Here is a 13,987-nt window from a genome sequence, read left to right as displayed (position 1 = left end):
CAGCGATACAGAAAAACGTAAATTCTACCATGTACAGTTACATATCTTTTTTTCGCTCATTGTTTATTGTTTGCATCATAATTTCCACGCATCTTGCTAGCAAATTATTGTCTAGTTCCTTGTCTTTTACCACGAGTTCACTTAAATCTTTCATACGGACGGATGACTTGAATTGTTCTATTTTATTTTATTTTTAAACCTGTTTTTACATTCATAGGATACAAAACTCCCAGCTCATAACATTTACAAGAATCTCAAAAACTGACGCCCTCTGTTTTCTAAAAAACACAATTATGAAATGTTCATGCAATGTCATATCGACATGGGCTGAACATTTTAAAACGCGTGTGTGTCTTCTCTTTGTAGGTTTGTGTCTTTTAATTTTGTCTATCTACTCATTGGTTCAAAAGACTAATTATTCAAGATCGACTAGCGGAGAGGTTTGTCACATTGTGATCAACGTACTTAATTTTTTTTTTTTTTTTGTCAAATTGTGATCAACGTACTTACAGTCTTAGGATTTAATATTATTGGAGAAAGAATTTTTAAAAAAATTATTTCACTTTCTCTTCTTCTTCCTTAAATTTACGTACGCATTAACTTCCTGCGAACATATCCATCGCACATGCACATGCGCTTGGGTCGGGGGATTCGTTATCAAGTCAAACCATATTGCAGTTTTGTGCAATGTCCTTGTCCTATAAAGATAACCTTGTATACTGTTTATTCACAACAATTTCAAAGTTCAAGGTTTATTCAGCAACAGACCCAATATAAAGGGCCATTGCAAAACAATAGAAATATAATAAGCAGGGGACAAAATAAAAGCAATTAGAATATTACCTCATTTAGTTGCAGTTTGTATACATAACTCTGGAATTTAAATTTACTGTGGAACAGTTCTTTTTACAACAAATGTCAATTATGCACATCACAATTGTCTTCCTGATGAGCGCCTTAAGTCAGTCATAACAACTAAAATATACAGTACAGCTCTTTGAATATCAACTTACTCTGTCCCCGAGATCTTCGCTGACCAAGGTTCCCATACGTTAAGCGATCTATACCTTGGCGGATCGATTATATATTTCAGTTTGTTTAAGCATATGCTATTTCACAATAGGATTGGGCACAAGTTCTATCAAATTAAATTAGCCCTCTCCCTACATGATACAAGTATTGCAACATATTCAATATGACAACATACAAATTAATGATGATGATGATGATGATGATGATGATGATGATGATGATGAGAGAGAGAGAGAGAGAGAGAGAGAGAGGCACAATGACAGTAATCACGATTTGAGTAAATTATTGAGATCGTCTAGTAGCGGTTATGTATTTGCGTACATGATGTAAAATTCTAAAATTCTATATTTGTCTTTGGCATCGTCCGTTCCCCAAAGCAGTAAATCTCAGCTAATAGTTGCATATGACATTGAAAGTAATTTTCTCATCAACTTAGTTCGTTGTCTACTGTACTTAGAAAGGTGTTTGGTGGTTTCGATCCCACCGCATGAACAAAAAGGAGTGTCAGCAAGTTAAACACGGCAAAGATAAGCTTTTAATGAATTTGCATTGTTTCCTAATCTAGTATGGATAATATCCAGGGTTCGATTAATAAAACTTTTCATTTTGCTATAAACGATATTTGGACATAAAGAGCTTTCTCAAAGTACTGTAAGACATACTACACTGAGTATCATGTTCGAGAATGTTCCACAAAGATGCTGTTGAGAGTATAAAGGACGATTTCATAGAATTCAGCCCGAAACTGCAAATGACCATATTGTTTAAACGTCGCAGGTTATAATTTGTTTGTTCGGACGCGGGGGGAGGAAGTAATTCAATGATGTAGTCTGGAGTTTGGCTTGTTTGAATGTTATCGTGTGTTAGTAATTTTTTTTATTTTTCTTCTTGACTGCAGACTTTTTCCCACAGTGTTTCAAAATATAAAGATTGCCTACTAGTGTATTTGGAATTCCTGTATCTTCTTGTCACTTCGAGCTGTAGGTTTTTCCAGTTTTTCTGAATCGATCGACCAGAATCCTTCCCCGACTACACTGGCGTATTCCATTATGGGCCTGATACAAGATATGTACAGCTTTGACAAAAGCCGTCTACTTAGTTCGTATTTTAGTTATCGTGGATTAGTGTAACAAGATAACCGGGTTGGGTTCGGATTATAGCGAACACTTTTTATGGTTAAAAAAATATTGTTTATTTATGAAAGATTAAATGGAAAAGGTTATGTTCAATTCGTGTGCATACAAGATCCAAATGTTGGACAATTAACATAATATTCACCAACCTGACACTGTAATGCAATGAAAGAAAAGAACTTTAAAATAGTACAGAGGTTTATGATTCAAACTGATCTCTATGAAATCAAATGATTCACGTAGACGTCGACAATTTTCACACAAATAGTGATATGGTTCGGTGAAATATGACATGCTTTACTCAAATAGTAAAATGTTGCGTTTCACTGTGAAAAGTAAGAGTTTTTCATTCAAATAATGAAATGCGAAATATCTTCTCAACCCCAACGCTATGTCGGGAGGTTGAGGAGCCACCACTAATGGTTCGCCCCTCCTAGTCTACCTAAAGATCCGTTCAATCTTTTGTTCTCTGTAAACACGTTGGTCCAGAAGCTTCTTCCGACCAACATACTCTCCATCAGCAGCACACAGGGTATAACAGAACCCAAATTAGCCTATGGTTAAAAGACAACTACAATCCGGTGTATAAACTGTATGGAGATGCAGCATATCACTCCGTCACTATTTCAGTACAACACTTGGCTACCAGTCAATCAACCATCAGTCAATCACTGGTCAGTCAATTACTCAGTCAGCCGAAAATATATCCAAATCCGTGTGCTACAAATGACACTTTCACGTACAATAACACATAATGACGTTATGTACTGTAAACTGAGTTAATTCTTTTATACAAATTATATTATCGGAACAACTATACAAAGCGATAAGCAGGGAGTGGCCGCGTGATCCAAAGCGCTCACCGTTACGGATCATTGCCATCTCACCTCTGTCTGCGTGGGTTCGAGTCTCGGATTAGGATAATGTGGTATGTGAGAAAAGTTGACAGTAGCTTCTCGAGGGTCGGTGGTCCTTTCTGGGGTTTTCCCGGGTTCTTCGTCCACCATTTATACTGGCCGCCATGTATAGCCTATCTTGTGCTAAAAATGTTGTTAAACCCTTCAACAACAACAACAACAACAAAGCGATAAGCATGTTCAGAGTCGTTAAAGTAGACTGCTATTTGACAAGACTTCTTGTAATGTGACATTTTGCTCTACGGTGAGGTAATTTATACACTGACTATGTCGCCCTACATCGTCTGTGCGCTTGAGGAATATTGGTTTTCCCACCGTGCAGCATAGGATGAACCTAACTCACTGTTTTGAAATAATATGCGATATACATAAATCACCCTCGGGTATCGCTGTACACAAAAACGAAACCCGAATACATATATTTAATCTGAATAAAACGATAAATTTATACAACTCCGTGACAATTAGCTATTCGAGATGATGTTGTTTTTAAAATGCTATCTATTTGATAAATCCATTTGGTATTTGACGAAAGTAATAATCCTCGACGGCGATGAGAATCCACATATTTAAGTTCAGTATTATCAAAAAGAAGTTCAGTATTATTTGTTACGATTTTGTTCGTTTTTTAACAGCCATTGGACCAGTTATGCAGTTTTATTTGATCATTATTTATGACAAGCTCTATTTCAGCACAATAAGGGGATAAATAATGCAAAGACGAGTCATCTGCAGGAAGATAGCGAGAGAGCTCATACCATCGGCAACATCGTTTACAAAGATTAAAAACAAGAGTGGCCCAAGCACGGATCCATGCGGCATACCAGCATTTATAATCATTTCCCGTGAATAAGCATCGTGCAAAACCACCGTTTGTTTTCTATTACTTAAATAACTTTCAAACCATTAACATCGTATCATTTCGATCTAAATATTAAGCCAGATCCGATCGAAAGCATTTGATAGATCACAAAATGCAATACAATAATTTTGAGATTGTTCAAATGAACTGCAAATATTATGATACATTTCAATAAATTGAAAAACAGTAGAGTGACTAGGAAGGAATCCTGATTTATACATCGCATGAAAGTAATTATATACGTGTTAGTAGTGTATGAGGACGATATAGCGACAATGGGAAAATACATTACACACCCATCCCTTGGACGATATAGCGACAAGACTTTTCAGATCACGCTATGACGATATAGCGACAAGAGGAATTGAACATGGGGAATATTGGGACTGTATAGCGACAAGGGAAAATGGGGATGTTGAATAGGGAGAATAGGAATGGAACAGGTGAGATGACGTCCCGGTATTGAACATTGGCAACAATGTAACAAGGGGCTGACCTGAATACGCGCTACTCTAGGGAGAAACAAATACAGGAGAAATCTAGACATATATAACACATACAACAAATCGACATAGATTGATACCATAGGGCAAAAAATGAGAACCTATAAAGAAAAAACACCCTGAGAATTTAACTTGGGTGGTACTATAGCGAGACAAGGGAAAGTTTAACATAAGTTGGGACTGTCTAGGAACAATAGTAAAATTGTATAGAAGCTGTCTAGGGATAAGGATGGTAGAGGGCCAAACACAATAGAGACAGAGACAGACATATTCCAGTACAAGTCCGAGATTTTGTATATAAACCATTATCTAGACCTGAAATTATGTTGGCGATGTTCATATATTTGCATAATTGTAATGATGCTATAAATAGATATAATCAAGGAAAAGACCAACACCAAACTGGATGTGACCAAAAGTAACGCTAAAATGACGAAATTGTCCCAGAATTTAAAGGAGTCTAAACATATCCCCGAACATTAGATTACATTGATTTAGACTAAAACGGACAAACCTAGTAACTAATTATACTCTCATCTTGTAGGAAAGTCCGATGAACTAACCTAATATCTATTTATAGCTACAACCTATTGAAATTCCCATGAAATCCCACTATCTATTTATAGCTACAACCTGTGGAAATTCCGATGAAAAACCCACTATCTATTTATAATATCATCTTGTAGGATTGTTGTATTTAGAGTTACAACTTTAAGGGAAATTAATTTGGAAAAACCCACTATCTATTTATAGCCTCAACTTGCGTGACGTTCCTGTTTAAAACCCCTATTTATTGCTACAACCTTTGGAAAAACTCGTCTCTATTATTTATAGTCTCAAAATTTCCAGTTTCAATGACGTCACTGTACTGGACTCTAGGCGAATAATGGCAACAGTGTTGCAAGTGGCTGACTTGAATACGCGCTAGTGAAGAGGAAAATACAAACCCACACACGGGAAGAAGAAAAAAAAACCAATATACTATCCACACAAACGTACGCGCAAACATACCAACACACACACACACACACACACACACACACACACACACACACACACACATACATACATAAACACAGCATACAAAGGGAAGGAGAAAAAATAACTACAAGATCTACTATCCACACAAACGTACGCGCACGCATACAAACACACACTCTACTGTCCACACAGAAGGGAAGGGTTAAAAAAACCTAATATGTACGTTCAAAAATGCCCCAATATTTGCTATAAAAAAACCCAATATTTATTATGCACGGAAACGTACGCGCGCGCATACAAACCCCGAAATCTACTTTCCACACAAACGTAGGCGAACGCATACAAACACACGCACACACGTGAAGAAGAAAAAAACAAACCCAAAATATACTATCTACACAGGGAAGAGAAGAAAAAAATCATACACTCTACTATCCACACAGAATGGAAGGGTTAAAAAAAACAATATCTTCTTTCAAAAATATCCCAATATTTATTATCAAAAGGCCAAATATCTACTACCCACACAAACGTACGCGCACGTATACAAACCACAAATATACTATCTACACACGGGAAGAAGAAAAAAACAAACCCCAAATATACCATCTACACAGAGGGAAGAGGAAAAAAAACCAGAAAAAAACAAACACACACTTTACCATCTACAAAGATGGGAAGGGTAAAAAACTCAATATCTACTATAAAATATACCTCAATATTTACTATCAAAAAACCTAATATACTATCCACACAAACGTATGCGGACGCATACAAACCCATACTCTTCTTTTCACACAAAAGCACGAGCACGCATACAAACCCCAAATATACTATCCACACAAAAGTACCGATACATACACCCACACGCACACACATACACACACAAACGCACAAACAAACTTTCGTGAACTCATGCAAAAACAAACCCACACATAAAAATCAGTAAAAGAGGTGGTGTTTATAGTCACACTACTCTACATTCACACAAATTGACAATTTGAGTAGTCTCTTTTCTATAGTTCTGGTTAGCCTTGAGAAGGGCCAATTATTTTTTCCGTTTTTGTTGTTGTTGTTTGTTTGTTTTTATGTTAACTTCAGATGCACCCGGTTAATGGTGAAATCTCCCAGGCCGGGCACCACAGATACAACGGCGTCTCCAATCTTGCTACCAAGTCACAGTTGCTCTTGGGAGCGCAGAGGCAGCTTGTGTGGCCTCATCATCCCAGTTTTCCCTTTGAGGGATAGTGAAGACTTCACTCCTTCTCCTATTCCACACCCGTGGATGCTGCCTCCTTACATCCTGCGGACGCTGAGGCTCCCGTCTTGCCCCGGCCTCTCCAATTCTTGGTCCCAGTTCTCTATCTGTGGGACCACGGGTCTCTGTGCTGGTAGTGGTTGTGGTGCTTGTCTCTGTGGAGATGTCCTCACCACCGGCTTGACTTCACAGCTCTGTCTTAGCATTAGGTGAGGAAGGATAACTTCGTTCTTTTCCTTCTCATCGTTATTTTTCTTCTCTTCCTCTTCTTTAAGCTTGGCACTTTCCTGGATTGTCCCCATGGCCAGCTCATCCGGGAGGCTCCTGGCATGCTCCAGGTGCATCTGAAACTCCAATAATTTGCCGATTCTACTCATCTTGAATGTTAACGAGTGAACACTGGGTAGCCAGACTGACGAGCGCTTCCCTTTATATTTGTCAAGCACGAACGTGAAGGAAAACATCCCCTGATACCAAAACTTGCAAGACCCATATCATTACCAAAAGCATGAAAAGCGCGGACGTAAAAGAAACACTCACTTGTTTACCTTCAATCGCAAACTACAAACAAAAACACACTGACTACTTGACAAGACAGGGAAAGGAAGTGTTGATAGACGCACTTCTAGTTTATTGGACATAACCAAAGAAACGAAGTGCTTATAGACACACAAAATAATATGATTGGTAATTGAATTAGTATCGATTTTCTAGAATATTGGAGTAGCCCTGAAAAAGGTTGTTTTTGTAGACGGGGAGTTATGGTAATCTTTTATCGTCTAAGATTGCGTCCCCGTCTGGCGGCAGGCTTTCCTACAAGATAGGATCTGCTTCTTCGTGTCTACACGGCAGACGTTAAATCCTCTGTCTGGTTCATGCTGATGCTGTTGCAGCTGTTCTCTATGATCTCGTTGTGTCTGATGTCTGTACTTCTCTGTCCATTTTTCTTTCTTCTTTTTGATTTCCTCTCTGAAGAGCTCATCGATTAGGTCTTCGGTCACTTTCAACATATCGCTTTGGTATCTGTCTGAATTCCGATAGAACGATATCTGACCATAACGAGAGGGGAGTAATGATCGATTCCAAGTAGTATAACCGACAGAAAATTTGGGTTGCTTCTCTGTTTATTTTAAAAGTAAAAATAGCTCCACTGACGTATAGTGACGTATCCACGTACCTACTGATACAAGTACCTACGTATATACATGCTTATGTATCCAGCTACCCACACAAAGTGTGAGGGCCGGAATGAGGCGAGACAGTAGGGAGGTTGGAGGAGAAAAACAAAAGAAGGAAGGGCCGAGAAGAACAACGACCGTGCCGTTGGAGTGAACCAGAATGCACAGGCTATGACACTGTACAAGGCAATGACTTCGATTCTTCACTCGATTCTATGATGAACCAATCCTATCATTTAAACAGATTGATATTTATGTAAATATATTTGTGTTTGAAATTTGGTGAAAGATTTATTTAAAAAAGAAGTGTATCTTCTTAATGTAATGTGTTATCACAATGGTTTATGTAATTGATTAAATTGTTGTTTCCATATACGGGCGCTCGTGTCATTCTGTTCTATATATCTGCTGTCTATTTATTCCGCCTATAAATTCAACACTTTATAGTATAAGTTTACCCGATCCGGGCAATAACACTGAGGGTGATCATCTTCTAGATAACGAGAACCGAATAGAGTGGACACCTAGCAAGAAGGTACAATCCGCCAATTAACCCACCCCCACAAGTAGGGCCTCTACAATGAATAATTCTCGAAATTTTCCAGAGCAACGCCGTAAAATGTCCAGGTCGGAACGACAATACTTTAACATTTCTTCCTGAAAGTCGAAGGGTTCGGAGGAGTTAGTGTGGTACCAAGCACAGAAAGCTTCTCGTTGTTCGGTGTGCATGTTGTTGGGGTCGTAGCAGTGAGCCTCAAGCAAATGGGGTAGAACGGCATGTTGATTGGCTTCGGTATTGAAAAAGTGCGGAAAGAAGGCCTTGGCCATTTCTGTCATTCCAAACGTTTTCGGCATGGCCAAGTAACTCATCGAATTTTTAAACTGCACTTGTCCCACTTGCATGGAAATGACTTTGGCTCCCTTCAAAGTAACTGTCGGACGTTCTGTACTTTGTTCTGTATAGTATCTGAGTAAAAACTGTCCATCGTATCCCGAGAAATTGAGAGCCATTACCGTGGCATGGCAATGACAATCATGGCAATGACAATCTCCGTAACGTTCGATGTCCTCTTGCTCCATATCTCGTCTATGAGGACTAGGATCGGGCAATATCGGCTAGCGTGTTAGGTCTCTGAAAGAATTTTTCACGTCCTCCAGGAATCTTGCTACAGTGAGGGCAATGACAAAAGATCGGTTCTTGGATGCACTTCTCGCTCGATGAGCCACGAAGAAATTAGGAGTGTGAATGCCAGTCTCTTGCATACATTCGAAATAAAAAAAAGAGATGAAATTCCCTTTCTTCTTGTGGTCATCGTCGTCTTCTTGGTGTTTGGAGTGGTATTTTGTAATGAAGCATTCGTGTTCCAAGTCCACGATTTGGTGATAAATGGGACATCGTGTCTTTCCTAGACAAACGTGTAATTTGGCACTATTAGTACGCGTGCCTTGTCCACAAATAGGGCACAATCTCAGGAGCTGACAAGCACTTTTCTGCAGTGTACCTTGCGTCTTCAGATGTTGTTGGTAACAGGCTGGGCTGACAAAAGTGCGCTGACAAGATGGGCAATGCACTCGTTCTTGTCCTTCGTTAAGACAGGGTTGAGAGGTCAAACATCCTGGGCATTTCAATCCGCAATGTTTGTGTTGCTCTCGATTGTTATAGCCATAGTCACATTTCTCACAATGATAACCGTATCCCAGGAATACAGTAATACTGGTGATGGCATCAAAATGTTCATCGTGATGATAGACGTGAATGTATTTTCCGTCTTTGAAATATTTTCCTCGAAACAGCAGAGGTCCGCGCACTTCTTGAGGGTGCACTTTCAAGGTGTAACGTGGAACCACGACATCTTGCAATTTTTACATTTCAGGAATGCCACATGGTGTGTCTTTGGATATCCCAGCTTACTATAACAGGAGTTCTGCTTCTCTTCGTTCTTTGGCTAGGTCCGATCGTTGAATAGTTTTCAGGCTCTTTTACATTCTGCCGTGTCGTTCACAATGGCCCTGGCCTTGAGGGTTGTTAATTTGGACGAGACTACGCTTGATGCTATGAAGGTCGTCCACCAATAACACTTGTCAGCTTTGTCCGGTCCCTTGGAAAAGAAACACGTGGGTCATGAACAGTGTCGCTTTTCCATCGATGATGTGAAACTTGTCATTGGAATTGTTGCACGTGTTGAATCTTGTCGATGACTTTGGAAGGTGTCAATTCTGTCTGGCTGCTAAACTCGATTCAACGGGCGACTTCAAACTGTCGTGATGAATGGAAAGTCTCAAGCGATCGTCTTCTTTGGCATTACATTGTCGTTTCCGTGTGGCTAACAAAGAATCGCACACCTCGGTGATGAACCCCTCTGCTTTCTCCAACGGTACTTCGGGTATTAGAAGAGACAAAGGTCAAGATACTTGTCATTGTCAAGAGAAAAGACATTGGTCTTCAGTCTGCCCTAAGAAACAACACGAGCAAAAGGAAGAGAAGGGTTTCGAACAGGAAAAAAAAAGAAGGGATACCCTCCCAAAAGGAAGAACCCAGTCAGGTTAAGAAAGAGAAAAAAGAGAAGAAAAGAAGACGAGGAGAAAGTGAGGATGAAGAGGATGAAAAACATGTGAAAGTAAAGAAATTAAAAACCCAGTGAGTTGTTGTTGTAGGGTTTAACGCCATTTTTCAGCACACGATAGGCTATACATGGCGGCCAGTATTAATGGTGGAGGAAGAACCCGGGAAAACGCCCGGAAAGAACCACCGACCCTCGAAAAGCTACTGGCAAGCTTTCTCACATACCCACATTGGCCGAATCCGAGACTCGAACCTATGCAGACAGAGGTGAGATGGCAGTGATCCGTAACGGAGAGCGCTTTAGACCACTCGGCCACTTTGGGCCCCAAAACCCAGAGAGAGTGATAAAAAAGACAAAGAAGTCTATGAACTTTTAAAGTGTTTTGTTGTGAATTGGATAATAAAATTTGTAACAAAATAGACGAGAAAGGATTCGTATGTGTCTCTTGCTTTTGATTTTTATAATCATAGTAAGAACCTACACTCAAGCAATCACTCGCATACACACGTACATCATGGGGCCATAAAAGGGATTCTGAGTTTTACTTGAGGTTGGCAAAATGAATAATATTTCTTTTCGAGTGAACTGAGTGGCCCTGAAAAGGACAGATGGGTGTTTGCTTTTTATTTAAAAAAAACAAACTCAGGAACAGGAAGTAATCAGCTTCAACTGCCTTAAGCCTTTGCCACGGCCAAGGCCTACTTCTGGACTTGCTCCTGTTGATGGTGATTTGGTAGAAATCACTAGGGCTAGTATCTCAGATGTAGTAATAGGGTTGGGTTGTTTGGCTCGGGAAGGTCTTTTTCTCTTGGGGCGTAATAAAGAAGTCTGATACATTTGTTTCAGACTCCTTAACTCGGACAAAATGTCTGAGAGTATCGTCACCGTTTGACTTTCACTGTCCTTCTTCTCTCCAAGACATTGTTTCTTCTCTGCTGCTGTTGCTGCTGCTTCTTCTTCCTTTCGTTTCCTTCTTCTTGCCTCTTCTTCTCTCTGTTGCTGTTGAAGGAGAAAAGCTTGTTCTGCTTCTTTCTGCTGATTAACAATTTCTCCAATTCTTCTTTCTGTCTCTGTTTAAAATCCTCAACGTGGTGAGAAGAAGGAGAATATGGCGAAGTTGCTGATACCGGAACAAATTCTTGCGAAGAAGAGAGAAAATCCACTAAATCCCATTTAAAATCGGTCTCTTCTGGAAGTTGGATGTGTTGACATTTGGTAGCTGCTGCTATACCATGGCTTCTCGTCTCCACGGCCTGTGCACTCCAATTCATCGTCTTCTTAGTTTCGGCTATGTTTGAAAACTTTGTCGCTTTGATTCATTTCGCACATACGCTAGCGCATCTATATCGGGAATGTGACGTCACAGGCAGCTCTCTTCGGATTGCAAGACAGACTCCACACTGTGACTGAAATTTCTAACGCGTGTTTGTGTGGATAGTATAGTGTGTGTTTGTATGCGTTCGCGTACCTTTGTGTGCATAGTAGATAACGGGGATTTTGATAGTAAATATTGGGGAATTTTGTATAGCAGCTATTGGGTTTATTACCCGTTCATTCTGTGTGGATAATAGAGTGTTTTGTTTTCCTCTTTCCTCTGTGTGGATAGTATATTTTGGATTTGATTTTTTTTATTCTTCCCTCCGTGTGGTGCGTGTGTGTGTATTTGTGTGTTTGCATGCATGTAGAGCATGTGTTTGTGTGGATAGTAGATGTGTGTTTGTAAGCGTGCGCGCAAGTTCATGAGGATAGTAGATATTGTGTTAGTTTGTTCTCCTTCCGTTTGTGTGGTGTGTTTGTGTGTGTGTGTGAGTGTGTTTGTATGCGTGCGCGTACGTTTGTGTGGATAGCATATGTTTTTCTCTTCTTCCCGTGTATGGATAGTATATTTGGGGTTTGCTTTTTCCTCTTAGTGTGTGTGTGTGTGTGTTTATTTGTGTGTGTATATATTGGTCTTCGTTTGCCTCAAAAAAATTCCCTTTATCCCTATCAAACACATTTCACCTACCTACCTACCTACATTAGGACGTATTCAGGTCAACCACTTGCAACACTGTTGCATTATTCCCCAAGTGTACAGTACAGTGACGTCATCGAAGCTGGAAATTTTGAAACTATAAATAGAGAGGTTTTTCCACAGGTTGTAGCAATAAACAGATACTAGGGTTTTTAAACATGAACGTCACACAGGTTGAGGCTATTAATAGTGGGTTTTTCCAAAGGAATTTCCGACAAGTCGTAGCTATAAATAGATAGTTGGATTTCATAGGAAGTTCAACAGGTTATAGCTATAAATAGAAAATAGGTTAGCTCATAGGACTTTTCCACAAGATGAGATTATAAACAGTTACTAGGTTTATCCATTTTAGTCTAAACCAATGTAATTTAATGTTCGGGGATATGTTTAGTCTCCTTTAAACTCTGGGACAATTTCGTTATTTTAGCGTTACTTTTAGTCACATTCATTTTTGCGTTTGTATTTCCCTCGATTATAGCTATTTATAGCATCATTACAATTATGCAAATTTATGAACACCGCCAACATAATTTCAGGTCTAGGTAATGCTTTATATATAAATCTCGGGCTTTTACTAGTATCTGTCTATATTTTGTTTGTCCCTCTACCATCCTTGTCCCTATACACTTTCTCCATTGTTCTGAGGCAGGCCCTTTCATGTTCACTGTCCCCTTGTCCCTTGACAAATCTCATGTTACATTTCCCTTTGTCTCTAGACAGTCACAATCCATTGTCGCTACACATTCCCTGTGTTTGATTCCCTTCGTTCCTGTACAGTCCCAACCTATGTTAATATATTCCTTGTCCCTACACGTTCCCAGGGTGTTTTTCCTTATATGTTCTCATTTGCCCTACGGTATTCATCTATGTCGATGTGTTGTATGTGTTATATATGTATATATATCTCCTGTATTTGTCTCTCCCTAGAGTAACGCTTATTCAGGTCAGCCCCTTGCCAATATCCAGTACCGTTACGTCACCTCACCTGTTTCATTCCTATTATCCCTTGTGGGTATACAGTCCCAATATTCCCCATGTTCAATTCCCCTTGTCGCTATAGGGGCCCAGTGTGATCTGAAACATCTTGTCGCTATATCGTCCCAGGAGGGTTTGTAATGTATTTTCCCATTGTCGCTATATCGTCCCCATGCACTACTCGTGTTTAAAAATGAATCTTTCAAAGATTTTTGCGATACAGCAAAGCAGAGAGATTGGTCTATAATTGGCAGTCTCGTGGGGATCACCTTTTTTAGGAATGGGGAGAATGTACGCAAGTTTCCATTTATCTGGAAATTTGTTTTCCATTAATGATTGATTAAAAAGCATTGCTAGTCGCTCTACTATTGTCTCTGACGCCTTTAAGCATTCTATGACTTAGTCATCAGGCCCAGTGGATTTATTGTCAGAAATGGAAATGATAATATCTTTAATTTCTTTTTCAGTAATAGTATTTTTTTTTAGGGTATCGGAGCATCTATTCCGAAAAATAGGGAGAGGTAGCAGCAGAGAGGGTGAACAGACCATAGAATTCCGACAAAACAAATA

General features: G+C 39.5%; 1 long non-coding RNA gene across 1 annotated transcript in view; it reads left to right on the top strand.

Moving 5' to 3' along the window:
- The window catches only part of LOC149802022 (uncharacterized), a 32,872-nt gene that overhangs the window by 2,110 nt on the left and 16,775 nt on the right, over positions 1-13,987 (top strand). The window contains exon 2 of the long non-coding RNA XR_016420493.1: positions 13,885-13,938. This is a non-coding gene — a long non-coding RNA (uncharacterized LOC149802022). The remainder of the gene's footprint in view (positions 1-13,884; positions 13,939-13,987) is intronic.

The sequence above is a fragment of the Sinohyriopsis cumingii genome, chromosome 4 (genome assembly GCF_028554795.1).
Source record: "Sinohyriopsis cumingii isolate HCF-2022 chromosome 4, ASM2855479v2, whole genome shotgun sequence".
In the NCBI taxonomy this organism is placed as follows: domain Eukaryota; kingdom Metazoa; phylum Mollusca; class Bivalvia; order Unionida; family Unionidae; genus Sinohyriopsis; species Sinohyriopsis cumingii.
The sequence above is the reverse complement of the archived record's forward strand: the minus strand, read 5'-3'. Positions and strand labels throughout refer to the sequence as shown.